Below are 16,564 nucleotides of genomic sequence, written 5' to 3' on the forward strand. Positions count from 1 at the left end.
CAGTGAAGATCGCTGCAGAGGATCAAACTTGGTTTGGACTGGTAGGATGAGGGTGCCTGTTTTTGGGCTTTATTTGTGCCCCAACTGCAGCTGAAGTCAACATAGGGCCATGTGTTATGTTGCTAGCACTTTTTCAGAGGTTAGCTTTGAACTAGCATGGTACGATGCATCGTTCAACTGACCAATATCTTAACTTACAACGGTTTCCCAAAACTGTCAGATCAACCAATATAGTGCTATGCAATTTTGAACCAGGATAATTTCCCAACTTTAGTAGTTCCAACTAATGTGGTTATGAATTATGACCTTGTGCTGGGCTACCTCAGTTTCATCTGTGAATTACAGTAGCCTATACCTTTTTTGAATTCCTAGTTCATCAAGTTTATTCATTTGTTCATATAGGCTAATCTTGAAACAGTTGCAGATGAAACAGTTGTCTACAATCTCACTGTCTGCTCTGTAGTTTTCTTGGGCTAAGGTGCTTGCAGAATTGCTGCCAATATTGAATAAAAAATGCATTTGTTTTTAGTCATGTTTTGACATTGATGTTGACATAAATAATAACGTTGAAGTGGTAGTGAAGGTTGCTTGTCGTGCTTGATTATCTGTTCTACCTTTTGGTATTTCACTCACACATACATACTGTTGTACTAGTGAGAGGCCATTAGAGCTTCTATAAGTAACTGCATCTTTCGACACTATTGTGTTGCTGCTCGTGCCTTAGAGCTCACACTGCAAATGAAGTGTATCAGCCTCTCGCCAATGGGAGGTCCTTTAATGTCAGTCACCACTGAGTCCTCGCAGCATAAGTATGTCCATGTTGGAGTTCATCAGGCCTTTGAAAGCACATTCAATATCCCCAGTAAACCCCCTCGGCATTGGCATGGAGGGACTGCAGTAAAGTGGGTGCAATAACTCTTGCATTACTCAAACAGTGCGTTTATGCATGCCATGGGGATATGAGAGGGATGTATGTTGTAAGTGTGCTGTCAGAATGAAGCCTGTATGTTGGGCCATTGGTAAAGTGTAATTAAAGCAGTTTAAATAGACATGAAAGGCTCTCTGGGGATCTTGTAGTATATCTTTGGGGACGGGGGCGGGGAGATGTAATTAAATCAAGTCTTGGGGTTATTGAATGCACTCACTGAGCAAAGTGATGCCTTCATTCACAAGAGCAACACACAGCTGTCTCTTCTTCCTCATCCCTGTCTGCTTCTCTCTGTGACACACACACACACACACACACAGAAAGAGAGAGAGAAAGAGAGAGCAACAAATGTGTAATGATTCTGTTTCTAAAGCCATTTTAGTTCCTTCCTGGCCTCTTTGGCTGAGTGTGTGGGGATTTATTCTTTTATCTTAAAAAAAGAGAAGCTGCCCTGCTATTTTTTCTTTCTAGTCCATTAGCAAATTACCATCGCTCCCTTCACTGTAATTAGGAGCTCCATTTTGAAAAAAGGAATTTGTCTCTATCTGGAAAACATCTAACATTACTTTTCTTGTTTGCCCCATCACAGGAGGACATGATGGAAGGGAAAGTAGGACTCAAATCAACCGTCTGGCAAGACACCAGAAGAGTCTGAGGTTTCTCCAAGAGCACTCACAGTAAGAGTAAAACGTGTTTGCCACTCAATATAATCTCACATCTCTCCTCCACATCTCTACACAACCCCACTGAGACCATAGGAAGTGAGGTCAACACATAGAACACTGCACCTTTTCAATTCTTTCAGCATTGAGCTTAGAGCAGCAGTGTGTCTGCCATATTGTTTGGTAGGTATACTGTTTATTCACATGATTGTTTTATTGAAAAAAAGAAAGAAAGTATTACACAAACACAAACTACCAGTATCGCGATTTAAATGGTATGGTGTCAAGAAGAGGATGAGAGGCAGTCATTTACATAACAAGCTGTTTGAATATGATTGCTCTAGAGATGCTTAGGTAGAAAAAAGAAAACCGCCCACAGTCACTCGATGGGGTGCTTGTATGGAAAGGCATTTTTTTTTTTAAGTGTGATGTGTACTTCTAAGTCACAGTTGTTGTTTAGACTGTCAGTCATTGCTGAAGTCTGAGGAAAATATCCCTTGTTGACAAAAGTATTCTAATATTAAAATACAATTTGTTATTTTATTGAATGGCAAAACTGTTTTAATTATTTCTTTCCTTCTTACACATTAATATGTATGTGTTATTTGTTGTGAGAGGCTGACTTGTTTATTGTTATTGTTCTATCACAATGTTTCTCATCAGACCACTTGATAAAAAGCTTGATCCACCCCAGTGGGGGTTCACCGCTGTAAACGAAGTTTCTAATGAATAAATAAACCTGAGATGATCAAATCCTGATTACCATAATCAAGTCAAGGCAGAGAGGTGCAAGCAGATTAGCCGCAGAAAATCCCTGAGTTGTCGCTAAAGCAATTCTCCCTGTTGCAGCCCAGGCAGCACACTAGATTAACATGCGTGCGGAATTGTGCTGACTCAGGGGGATTACCGACCTCGCGGACCTTAATGTATCTTAATATGTCTGTCTGTCTGCCATTTTCATATCTAGGGGACTCTCATCCAAAGCACATCCATTCGTCCAGATTATGTGTGGAAATTTGCCTGCGCCATCTGCCAGTATCTGTAATTGATTGTGCATCATAATCTGATGTCTCTAAGCAACCAGCAGGCTGGCATATTTATCCACACAAAGTAATCTTGCGGAAATAAATAAATAAATCCTCACCAAATAAATAAATAATATAGAATGTATCCAGTGTTTTTTTTTTACATAATACCTCAGTGAAGTAAATTCATTTCCGAACAGAAGTGTGTTAAAGATTTCGAAATAGGGTCAGACTCTCTTTTGTAATACCGTGCCTGACCATATTTTCATATAAATAAATATATATAGAATAAATTCTTCCTCTGCATGCTTTAAAATACAAAAGGGCCCATGCCATGCATCTTCCAATGCTCTCTTTAGTAGTATAACAGCTTTCTTTAGTGGGACGACATGATTTTCAGTCGTCATGTCAGTGTTACACTCTCAAAAAAAAAACCCTGGTAAGATTACATTACAGTAAGTCTGACATTATTATGAATTGGAAATGTGGTTCTTCTGCAGGCTACTCCTGTAATATGAAGATGCTTTTTACACGGCAGGGTTTTCATGTTCCGCAGACAGTTGGCAGTTGCCCTCCAGAGGAAATTATCTCCTTCTGCTTAAAGGCAGTCTTGACTACTCAGAGGTGATTTGAAGGTGTATCCATATTTACTGATGCCTGTTTCACATGCTTCATGATATTGCAGTACCAGGCAGATGGATGCTTTGGGGTGGAGATGGGGGCAGTTATTACCGTAGTGGAGATGGCGAAATACCTCAGGAGAGAAGAAAAAAAAAAAGTAATTCGGCTCAGCCTTGTTTATGTGACTGCTGATTTGGGGCTTTCACTATGCGTGTATGCAGTATAGCTCTGTGACTACACAATATACAGCTTTTTTGATGTGATGCCCAGAAATGAGTAAAGCCCTGGGTGTAGTAAAGGGGAATTTTACAATACTTTATAAGCACAAAAATGAAAAGAAAATGCATACTACTGTGAGGCAAATGGGACACTGGGGAATCCAATTGGGGGAAACTGACCAGGGCAGAAAGTTGGCAAATTGGTTTTGAAAAATTGTATAGCTCACAAACAAACTGATGATGCTCAGATTCTGAATTAGATATTATTAGATGTAGGCCCTGTCCATTGTCCAGAAAGCATTTGAGTTGCAGAACTTTGATCACATGCACAATTCAGTGAAAAGAAACAAGCACACAGCACAATTGCCCACCAAACAGACAAAATGTCTGAAAAGATGGACTATTCAGTACGGGACTGCATGAATAATGAGAGCACTGAATGTTAGACAACCTTGACAAAAAATGACAAGAGCTGCATAAAGGTGTTAAATATAGCCTGTTGTTTCAACTATACAATATGTAGCCTATTTTACTGTATTGTAATTGCATACAATTATAGCAGAGAAGAATGCCATAGAGAACATCTAAGTAATTGCATAGGATATCCTTTGCAAAGTCAAAGTGTAATGTGCAATGTGCAATGTGTAAGTACTGATGTGGTCTTACAATCACACTCTCCAATGTGTTAATCAATACTCTGTAGCAACCTACAGAGGTTTAAACTCTCAGCTGGGATCACTGTGGCTGTCTTTGTATTTCAAGTCAAGTCAAGTTTATTTATAGTGCATTTCATACACAGAAGTCATTCAATGTGCTTTACATAAACAAAAGCAAACAGTAATAGCAAGTAAAAGTATAGAAGGGCAATAGTCAAAGGATAGTTTAAAAGGTAAAGATCATAATAAAAAAGAAAACATAAAACACGGTACAATAATTTAAAAATAAAGAATAAGTAAAAAAGACAAAATAAAAGACACAAGAACAAGGTGATGGATAATTTAAAGACAGACTCAGAATTTGTAACTCAATGCAGTTAGTAGAAGGCATCTGAGAACAGTTTGGTCTTAAGTCTAGATTTAAAACTGGCTACAGTTCGGGTCTTTTTGATGTCTTTCGAAAGTTGATTCCAGATCTGAACCGCATAGCAGCTAAAAGCTGCTTCACCATGTTTCAGTTCTAACAGCAGGTTTTACTAACAGGTTTTTCTCCTGAAACCTGAGAGGTCGAGAAGGTGTGTACTGCTGAAGCATGTCTGATAGGTATTTAAGTCCTGCTCCATTTATTGATTTATAAACAAGCAGTAGTGCTTTGAAGTCAATTCAAAAGTGACTTACTGGAAGCCATTGCAGGGACTTTTAGTTTTTGTGAGAACCCTAGCTGCTGCATTTTGTATCACCTGAAGCTGCTTGATAGTCTTTTTAGGAAGGCCTGTGAAAAGCCCATTGCAGTAATCTACCCTGCTGGAGATAATGAATGAGTTTTTCTAAATCATGTTTTGCCATCTGCCCTCTAAGTTTGGCCATATTTTTGAGGTGGTAAAAAACTGATTTAGTTGTTGCTTTCATGTGGCTGTTGAAATTTAGATCACTGTCAATTAATACACCAAGATTTTTAACAGTATATATCCTTTGCTTTCAACCCCATTTGTGTCAAGGAGAGTGGCAACCCTAAGTCTTTCGTCCTTTTTACCAAATATAATTACTTCAGTTTTGTCTTTGTTCAGCTGAAGACAATTTTGAGACATCCAGTTGTTGATTTGTTCAATACACTGACAAAAAGATTCTAGGGGACCATATTCATTTGGCGACAGAGTTGAGAGAAGTTCAGGCACTAATTGTGAGGGGGGATTTGTTCATTTTTTGACGGTTGAAAATAGTATGCAAATGTTGTTTGAACTTCTACTGATGATGTTAGAGAAGAAAGACTATCTGGCTTTGCATATTTCAGAGTTATATGTGCGGAGCATCTCTTTATGGATTTCATAGTGGATCTGAAATACTGGCAATGCCACGCATCTCAAGTGTGCAAGGCCACGCTAGGCTAAAAGCTCCCAGTGTGGAAATCAGTATTGATCATAAGCATGTTATGCACCATAAGTAGTGTAAGTAGTGGCAGTCAGAGGGGGTTGGCTACCAGGCATGGTGTCAGAGGGAGCCTCCGTTGGGATTATTGATTTCCTATATGGAGAACTGGAGTAGTTTGATCACCTTCCACCGTGGGATCTTTGGCATCTAAAAGCCTGGCAAAGATGTCCTCAAACAGAAACCTGGTGTCACATTTGTCTCTGTCTATCTATCTATCTATCTATCTATCTATATATCTATCTATCTATCTATCTATCTATCTATCTATCTATCTATCTATAGTCCTTCCATGAGAATATATGTGGTACATGCAAAAATAATAAAATATGTATTTTCATTCAATTTTAAAATGAGTGAATATTCTCTGATTTTGTTTATTTTTTGAGGCAAATCCATTGAGCTCTATTCTTGCCTTTCTTCCTGCCCACCCTTCTTTGTGTTAAAAAGCTCAGAATTACTCAGCTCTAACCAAATGCAAATTCTTGCAGGCACCTTTTTCATACCATTAAAGAAATTTGCCAGGGGATCTTGAAAAAGCAAAGGGACTTTTAATGAACAGCTTTTTATTGATCTGTGGACAAAACAGTTGTTAATTATGTGAGAGCAGGCATTTAATTGAAGGAATGAAATAGGGGCACTCGGTTGCTAGCCTAATACGCAGTGAGGAATGAGGAGAATGTGATTGAGTTTGGTGCCAACAGAGTAAAGCTATGGCACAAACGATTCATCTGCAACATTTGTCTGCAAATGGTTTGTCTGCAACAGCTTTGAATCCCTTAGCTACCCCTCCTTCCTTGTTTCTCCCTCATCCTCTCTTCTCTGTCTTTTTCTCTCCTCCATATTTTACTTTCTTTTGTCTTTTTTCCCCTGCTCCTTACCTGTGTCATGTTTTTAGTTATTCCTTTTCCCCTTTGCCCCTTTCTTCATTTTTCTCTCTTGCTATCTCTTTCCTCCTCTCTTCCCCCCTTTCATCTCTCTTTCTCTCGCTTTTCTTTCTCTGTCTATTTGCCAGGTTCTCTATCAGTAGCCCACTCCACTCCCTTCTTAGTCTGCTGCTGCTTTGTATCTCTGATAGATCTGAATGAAAAGGAAAGTAATGCACATAGACACACGCAAGCACGCACACAAGCACACACGCACACACCACTGTATCTTTGGGTTTAGTAAGCATGTTCTGTTCTCTGTGTTTGTTGGTTTTATGATATACATAAATGATGGCGATGTGGAGATGTCTAACAAGTAGTAGGTCTGTCTGAACATGTTGACTCAGGCAGTGGAGTGTTTATTTGCATGAGAACTGATGGGCTTGTTGTGGGAGTGGGTCTGATTTGTGTTATCTTGTGTTTGCCTTTAATTTGCCGTTGTCAGTCATCTGTCTCTGACTCACTGCTCACGGCACAGACAGGGAAGGAATCGTTGGAGGCTGAATGCCTTGCGCACGCACAGGACCCCTTCTGTTTACTCTCTCTCTCTCTCTCTCTGTCTATTTCTCTCTCACTCACTCTCTCTCTCTCTCTAACACACACACACACACACACACACACACACACACACACACACACACACACACACACACACACACATACACACCTTGCTTGAAAGCCAGATAAAGGTGAAGAAGAAAGCAATGCACACTAGTGTCTAATGATATGTCTTGTCAGTTAATATGAATGCTTGAGCTTATGGCATTGTGTGTGAATGCTTATTCTACAAATACACGGCATAAGAGTTGAGGCAATAAGTCAAATATGTACATCACTGGTTGCTGTGTAGCTGTCAGAAATGCAAATACATCTGCATTCAGTGCATGAAAGTTATCCTCTTGACTGTTTGCAATGCAGACTGAGAAAAAGCTGCAATATCATGCATCAATACATATAAAATGGTTTCAGGATGTGTGCTGCATTTGATTACAATACTCCATACCATATAGGTCTGAATAGCATCATATTTTTGTTGTGTGTTCCGTAATCACTTATATTCTCTCTGGATGGTTCTACAAAGGCTTTGTATACACAGTGGAGTAAGGTCAGGAACAGGTCGTGGGTGAAGGCCAATACTTCCTAAAATTCAAATCTGCCATTATTTGCGCAAATGATTATGGGCTTTGTCAATTTTGAGGTAATTTCATCAGACACGAGCGCCGAACAGAGAGGTTGTTTGCCCTGACATGGATTTTTCAGGCGTAAAAGCAGCAGTGCCTGGCAGACTTCACTGTGCTGGAAATTACATCCACAATATGCCATCTCACAGACAGGAGGAGGCCTCTGTGTAAAGAGGCGCAGGAAATGCCTTCGGGCTACCCGAGCTCTATCTCCAAACAAATCAACTATTTATAGTGGAGATCTCAGATGCTGCCACCCCAAAATACATGCAGATGAACCATGTGGATTTTGATCTGTTTCTAATGGACTGTTTTTGTTTTTTTCATCACAGTTGGTGTTTGTATATTTGTAGACAGAAGTGATTTTGATCTGGAATTATTATGAAATGTGGAATGGGCTGATATTTGAGCTTAGAACGATTCTTTGAAACCCAACATTTATAGAATACAGTATGTTCTCTTCATCATACCTTTTGCTGATAAGAGCAAGATTTGCTCTGAGGGACTCTGTGTTGATGTAATCATCATCATCATCAACTTGTATTGCCAGACTCAAGGTCCATTCAGAAGACACAGACATGACATACAATACACATTAAAAATATAAAAAGATATACAATATACCATATACAGAAAAGAATAGAAAAAAAATGTAAACACTTATACCAGTGTTTCTATAGTGATGATTGGTATTGTATGACACTAAACCTAAGATTTACCAGCAGCATAACAATGCTGTTCTGGGAGACGTTCAGGCGACAAATTAATTTGTAGATCAGACTCCTCAATAATGAAGGTAAGTAAGTGTCTATTTATATAGCACAATTTTCATGCTCAAAGTGCAACACAAAGTGCTTTACATATTGAACATGAAGACTTAACAAACAATGAAAAAAATATGTTGTGAGTTCCTGAACAAACTCTCAATCCAGACACCATCCAGCTTATTGTTAGGACTAAGACTAAAACGATCTAAGATAACACACATTGAATAAGTTTACATCTAGACACAGTGAAGAAGTTTAACTAGGTAAGTAAATAGAACAAAATATAGCATACAATTACAAAAAGAATAACAAATCAAACACAACCAAGATGGCAGAGGGAGCAGTGTGATTTGCCTGCGTACCTATAACTCAGCAACTCAAACAAGGTGTGCTGTAGTCGCATGTGTGCATGCCATGTGCATCTAACATGTGTACTGTATCTATCAACTCACCATAGAAGCACTAATACATCTTTTGGCAGTACAGTAGCTTGCATTATGCCTTAAATTCTGCAGATTGGCAAAAAAGGAAAACAAAAAAACTAAATTCTTCAGTGAGTTGTTTTTAACAGAGAGCAGAGTCATGAATTTCAACAGTGTTAGGAAAGTGTTTTCCTACTGTACCTTGCGTTGCACGTGGAAAAAGGCTTACATTTGGCATCGCATTCAAAATGGCAAATCTCCGGTGAATGCTAAATCCCCAAGCTGATGGCAATTACCATGCTAATCAAATGCTCTTTTCCATCTCCGTCTTTTAAGTGTCCCTGTAATCTGACTTACACAGTTACAGTTGCATTTTGTGCCCTGAAGAAGTCCGTAAAAATTCTGCAAATTTGCATCTACTCCTCGAGTGCTTCTAAATGACCAAGTGAAACTGCAGTTTGTAAGCAAATTGTGTGCAGTGAGATTTTAGTCTGTACAGGTGGTTGAAGATTCTCTGCTATGTGTATGATTTTATTTAATACTGTTGACTTCACCATCTTTTCATAGACACACATGATGCCAAATTCTCTTATATATTTTAGTATACCTGAATTTCTGTTTTAAACATTTGAGTGAGACTAGCCTGGCTTTTCTATCTTGTCCTGTTTTTATTTTTTTTTAAATTTATTTTTATAGCATAATCTTTTGCTACAAGGTTTAATTAAGATGAGTTGACAGGCTAACAAGACGAGTGGCATTCAGAGTCACACCCTTTCTGTTTTCAAGTACAAGATGATCTGTTTATGGACATATTTGCATGAAATGTCAAAAGACAAGTAATGCTATCCTTTAACTGATAGATATCATTACATTCTCTGCCGGCCTTTATGCATAGGCATGGCTATTGTCACTATTATACAGCATGGAGTTCCTCATCTCTCCTCACTGATCTGAACCTATGTTTTAGAATCATGGCTTTGGTTATTATGACAGCATTACGATTATGTGTGTGCGTCACATTATAATGTAATTATTATTAAACATATCAGCCATGTCTGGACATTCTCACATGTAATGCAGGGAACTCATAGTTCCAGGCTTTGCTGTGATCATCCATAGTCATTTTTCAAGGCATAGTGTTAACCCCCATTTCATGCTATAAGCAAATTCCTCTAGTGTTTCTTTGTAGGACCATCCAGATCACCTTAAATCGGGAGTTCTAACGCATTAAACCATATGGCAACGCTAATTTAAGCACCTGCTTCGGTACACAGTGTGTGCAGTGCTTAATGGAAAGCCTTTGAAGCAAGGCACGGATGAGGTCAGGTTGGCGTAGACAGTCGCCTGTCTTCAGCCTTGATTGGATGCTTGCCGTAGGGCCTTTGTTAATCTCCGTTAAGCAACATGTTGTGTCTTCAGCAGTGGTCCAGCATGCCTGCAACAGTTTGGGCTAGCTCTTGGAAGAGATGTCATATGATGAATGGCTAGCCTGTTTTGTACTCTGTGTTGAATGTCTGCATTCATACACCTTTTCCCCCTCTTCACTCATCTGTACAGAAAAGTCTACAGTGATCTTTTGAGCAAAACCTTGATTTTTTTACATTTAACATATATTACATAACTATTACAGCACAGTTTTTCCTCTTCTTTCTTATTCTCTGCCTGCCTTTGTTATTCTCTGTGGAACGAGACCTTGGGTTATCCATGATTATGCCACTGATGCTTTGTAATGTTTACAAGTTCCAGTTTTCCACTGAATCTCCAGTTTTGAATACTTTAGATGCAGATGCACACAATCAGGCATGTCCAGTCAGCTATTATCAGGATCATTATATGAAACAAATCAGCAGAGGATATATTTGGTTCCAGTTGTTAGTTATGTGCTTGCTGCATGTTAAAAGGAGGATCTGAAACGAGAGAAGCAGTTTAAATTGCATGGATGAGAAATTTCAGAAAGATGGAATAGGCCTAATGACCTGCACGTCTCTGTTCCTATGGTCACAGAAATTTTTCGGCCGTAGACTTTCAGTGGCTCTATGCAAGATCCTTTTTTTCATTCCGACTAAATGTGATGGAGGAAAAAAATGTTTTAGGGCTGTGTCATCTAAACCGTCTATTCAAGGCCAATCTGGATATAATTTATTCATGACAGGCGCGGTCCAGCCTCACAAATCAATGTGCTACGTTTTCCTCATCACGCCTGATGCAAAATGGAAAGAGACTTTCAATCTTTTTGCCCAATGTGTTGCCTACGACATAATACCACGAGGGACCCAGGACCATTATAATTGTTAAAAAAACAACACATCACACAAAATAAACATTCAGAATAATGATGATGCATTGGAAAAGTCCTTTTTGTGCTTAAATGTAATTTGACTGGTGCATACCCAGATACATGACGTTACCTGCCTGGCAAAAGGTTAGGACATTGTAAGCTAATTCCTTGCTTCTCTTTCCGTGCACGGCTAGCTTTATAGCACACTAATTGTTTGTGCCCTTTACTCCGGCATTCTCGTTACTGCGGCAACACGGTGGTGATCGTTGCATTCTGATGGGTAGGATGTGATGTGAGATTGTATTTGAGGTGAGGTTTTAAGGTGCCCACCATTCATTCGTGCCACAGACCATCTTAGCTCAATTGAAATTGCAAAGCGTTCATAGGCTAAATTAAATTAGCCTCACACCCCCCCCCCCCCCCCCCCCCACACACACTGAAAAATGCTTTAAAGACTTAGCGATCCCTAACCGCTGTATTTGTAATGCGCCTGACCTTGACCCAGGGACAACCCAGGCGACAAGACAGGTTGGAAGTGCCTGCTACCACAAGTGGCTTATTACCATGCTGTACACAGACGGCAATAGGTGTACAAAGCAGCATGCAGGGAGTCTAATGGATGAGACAGATCTATCATAGCTCCGACAGGAAAAGGGGTGTCACTAACACCATCAACTAGAGAAATTGGTTTTACTCTCTGCATCTGGGGTAAACATGGGAATACGTGTCTGCATTTCCCTTCTTCATACTTCACTCATATATCCCTTGTCAAATATGCACTTTCCTTTTTTGTATATATATATATATATATATATATATGTGTGTGTGTGTGTGTGTGTGTTTTTCTTCCATTACTTCTTGACAGCTGAATCTTCCCTTTTTTCGTTTCCTTTGTGTGAGCTTTTGTCAGTATGCTCTCTCAAGTGTTTTTCCTCTTCTCCGTCTTTGAGAAGGGGGTCTGCTGTTTTCTTCACCCCTCATTTCACTCCTCTGATCTGCTTCTCAGTTCAACTTCACTCTGTCAAACTTTACCAATTAGAACTCAATGCCTCTCCAGCCAAGAGATCTGCCCTGCCTTATCTCGAAACTTGGAAGCGGAAAGAGTTATCTCGCTCTCGGCCGACAGTTGCCATGGTAGCTTGCAAGCAGACCGGGGAGACTGACCCCTGTCCTGGCCCCTACTGGAAGACCCTTCCGGGCTCTGATAGCTCCTCGGTAGTCCTCTCCTCCAGGTTGTTGACAGTGAGGACATGATTGACATGTAAAGTGCTTTGCAAGCACAAGATGGCCTGCCTCCTTGAGAGCTGAAGGAGGATTTCCAACCGAATGAAGGTGCACATAAGTACAAGATAATGAGTCACAATCACAGAAGCAGAGACAAAAGAGAAGCGTGAAATCCAGGTGAGGACGAAAGCACAGGGCGGTTCGGATGTCTGAGAGAGACCACGTGGTTCATTTCACATTTCTGAAAATCACTGGTCGGAAAGAAAACCGTGACTTCAAAATTGTAAAAAAGATAGCCTACTCTTTGCCTTATTGCTGCTTTTTACAGTCACCTTCTCTTTCTCTCTCTCTCTCTCTCTCTCTCTCTCATACACACACATACTGTACACACACACCCATACATACATGTACTGTAGTAAGTTACCTTTCAAACATCAAAAGTATGTAAACAGCACCAAGTTATGTAAACAAGAAAGTGCCATTCTTCAAAATAGCGCATACACATCTGTTTATGCTTAAAAGCCCATAATGTCTGTATACATCACAATGGCCAAAGTGCATCCTGTCATTACACAGATGGATAAAATGCATTAGATTTCCTGTTAAGTTGTTTTTCCCCCATCCAGATAAGCAGGATGATAGATGTGTTCCCGTGGTTAACAGAACTATTTCAGTGCTATTAGGGTGGGATTCTATATACCAGAAATAACAGGAAATCTTTAATTACATTTTTAAAGGAAGCTCACACACTTGGACCCATCTCAACTTCACGCCATTTATATTTCGGGAGCACCAAAGAGAAAGATGCTGCAAAATCAATGTATATAAAATATATATATAATAAAAATCTAAAAGAAAATATAAAAAATATATATATAATTTATATTTATATATATATAAAGCACCTTTGGATACAAACTTCATCCGCTTCAGTGCTCTTTGCAAAATTATTTGATGTTCAGGGGCAGCCTACCATTGACCGTGTGTTTATCTTTTTTAATGGGTCGTTGTCTTGGCGCTCAGGGTCACCTGTGATCCCCCCCCCCCCGTCCCTCCCTCCCTCCTGTGCCTCGCGCCCTGCCTCAAGATTATTAGTTATATTTGTGTCACTCTTCTGCCATCTTGTCCCTCCATCTTCTCATTGACATCACTAACTGCTCAACAAAGAACCTAATGAAGCAGAAAACAGCGTATATTTTCTCTGTAATTAAGAAAAATGGGAGGAGGGGAGAGAACTGGAGAGCTGCTTTTTTTTGTGTCATAAAATTGTCTTCCCCACGCCATACTTCACTCCCCGCCTTTGCTCCCTTTTTTCCCGCTAATTTTTCAGACATTCAATTATAGCCGTTGCTGCTTTACATTAAGGATCGTGAGAATGAAAACCACTGAGATGGTGCTCCCGTGTCCAGTGAGATGTTACTAATGCCAATGGAGATTAGGCTGTTTATGCTTCAGAGTATATTTCTGATGACAAGAGTTTTTGGTGTGTCACCCCAATCTCATTGCGGCCATTGCTGTCATTTCAGCTCTGCATTTGAAGTTGTCTCAGTCAGCTGTGAACAGCAATCTAGACTGACGCCGGAGAGAACGCTGCCTTTGCGCATATGTAGCGCGCTGGAGCTTAGCTTAAATGATCTTAATGAGGAAAATGAAGAATCTCTGCTGAAATTTTTTGAGAACAAAGGAAAATGTTGTTATTTTCTTTTCAGTTTAAATGAAAATCTATGTTAGAGCCACCCAGGACTGAAGAAATGAGGTGAAAAGGTTCACCAGTTTATGTATTTGGCATTTAGTATAATTGGAGGGGGTGGGGGGTGTTACAAAAAAAATAATTATCACCCATGGGCATTCCCAGACTGTGCCGATGGATTTCTTGGAAATGCTTGTTTCAGTAAAGCATTCAGACACCTCAGATAACTCCACTCAGCCCTACACTTTGTGGAAATCCTATGAATATTCTAAACATTAAAATAAAGAACAAAGTAGTTGGTTGCATTGTAGTTGGTTGCATTCATTATCATATAAGATTTGTGTAATAATACATTACATTATAATAATGTATTGTATATTGAATATGTTACTTGTCTTAATCATAGAAGGTTAGGGGAATACTGTAGCTATCTTTTTATATTGTGCTGATTATATGTACTGCCATAGTAAAGTATATGTGCAGAAGTAATTTCCTAGCATGCCTGTTTAAAGGTACTTCTATTTTTAATTTTTATAGCTCTTCACAATGAATTACAGATTCACAATCTAATCTAATCTAATCTAAACAATGATTTACCAATAGCAGATCCACTCAATTGTATTCTTACCCCTGCCCCTGAAAATACTTGACAGCATGCACTTGTTTTGAGAATGAAATAAGATAGTTCAATGTGACAGTCCACGTGAGGTCATCTTCTTGTATAAATGGGTTCCCGAGCTGCGAAGGAACAGTTGGAAAAAAAGTCATCCACGGCTGGACTTGCTGGGGGATGAATTGAAATCTCACGGCCATGTAGCCTTTGGGAGCCCCTGGTGTGCCCAGATGATGTAGTGCGGCTCGGCGCAGTTGTGATGCTGTTTATGTTGATAATAGTGGTAATACAACAATAATGACAGGCCACAGGAATTGTTGGTTCCATCCAGGCCTCTACCAAGTCCCCATTGTGCGCTGATTACTGTGCTATTGTCCCAGCAGGTCAGATGGCTCTCATTGAAGACTTGTGATTTAGAGTACTAAAGTGTAAACCCCGAGCATTTTATTTCCTTCTCCTGCACTCGGGCCCCTCGGAGTGTGGGAAGGAGCAGTGTGGGTGTTTTGTGGGGTGGGGGGTTGGGTGTGTGTGTGTGTGTGTGGGGGGGGGGGGTGTAGTGCAGTGGGGTGGTGGGTAGGTGCTGTGCTTGTGTGAAGAGGTGGAACTCTAGTGTTTATTAGTTTAATACAGATACATGAGGTTGTGGCACCTCCATCTTGTGGTCCGCGTGCCGACAAACCGTGCCTGACAAATGGCACAAGTGGAGCACACATACACCGGATTTGTGTAGATGTTATTAAGGCTTTCACTTGCTTGCATCACTTCTCTAGAGTACAAAGTAAACAATCAGCATGGTGCAGTAAGTAACTGAAATCCACCAATCTCACAAGAGGTGTAACCCCCGACAGCTTGGGCTTCCACTTTACCCAGACCCTCCTTACCAAAAGCACTGGTATACCCAGGACATTTACCGATATTCTCTCTCTCTCCGTCCTTTCATGAGGATTGCAAAGTTAAAATGTTCAGGGGAGGAAAAAAAACTTCATTTGGAAGATTAATGTGATACCTGCTAATGAGAATATGTTAAAGGGGACACCATTCAGAAGCAGAACTGCCCTTGATCACTCACAGCAAGGTTTTGATTGAGAAAGGTATTTGAAAATGTGTCTTATCCCCGAGGTTTGGGCATATTGTAGCTATTTTCACAATTCTCTGTGATGCTGAACACTTTCAAAGTCTTTCTCTGGCTTAGTTGCCTTCTCTGTTGCTGAGGGTCCTTTGAAGTGGATGAAGCATCAATCCAATTGACAGAGAAAGGCTTCAGTAGTTATTCTGTTTTAAAGTGTAACTCTTCAGTTTAAGGTATCCACCTAATGATCCCATAAAGGTGTCACATTATTGATTAGTCAAGGACCTTGCATTGCCATTTTTTAAACCCAGATGGAGGCATGACCACTCTCTAATTACCCTTCTTTTATCCGTTTATCTCTTCCTATCTGTCTCTCTATGCCTGTCTTTTTCTGTCTCCCTCTCTCTGACTCTCGGCCTTTGTCCCTTTCTGACTGTTTCTCATTCCCTCCCTGTTCCTCTATGACTCTGTATTGTTTTTTTTGTCAAATCTGGCAGTTTTAACCCAGAGGCCAAATGCTTGAATGAATTTATTAGCCAATATTGTAATGAGGAGTTGTGTAATGGGACTGTCAGTCAAATCAGGTAATATGTGTGGCTGTATTTGTGCATGGATCATTACCCTAACTCCCTGATGGAGTCAGAGGTACTTGTAATGTATGTTTAGAAAGCCTTTTATTTATAGATTACTGAGCTTATGCTTACCGTGTTACACTCCTCTGTACTTAGTTAGAACTGCTGTGTGCTGGCCCCCAAGTTGCAAATTAAATATTTCTATGGCCTGGGATTCAGCATGCAAGCACAGTGTTCAGCAAAACAGCTGCAGGACTGGTGCTGGTAAACTGTTTTCTTTATCAGTC

General features: G+C 40.0%; 1 protein-coding gene across 1 annotated transcript in view; it reads left to right on the forward strand.

Moving 5' to 3' along the window:
• cdh22 (cadherin 22) overlaps positions 1-16,564 on the forward strand; it is a 125,767-nt gene that overhangs the window by 35,239 nt on the left and 73,964 nt on the right. The window contains exon 2 of the mRNA XM_076267344.1: positions 1,518-1,605. The gene's annotated coding sequence lies outside the window, so the exon portion shown is untranslated. The remainder of the gene's footprint in view (positions 1-1,517; positions 1,606-16,564) is intronic.

This window comes from Alosa pseudoharengus, unplaced genomic scaffold (genome assembly GCF_046254945.1).
Source record: "Alosa pseudoharengus isolate Yale_2024_CS ecotype anadromous, Long Island Sound unplaced genomic scaffold, YU_APseudo_1.1 YU_APseudo_1.1_scf_5, whole genome shotgun sequence".
In the NCBI taxonomy this organism is placed as follows: Eukaryota; Metazoa; Chordata; class Actinopteri; order Clupeiformes; family Clupeidae; genus Alosa; species Alosa pseudoharengus.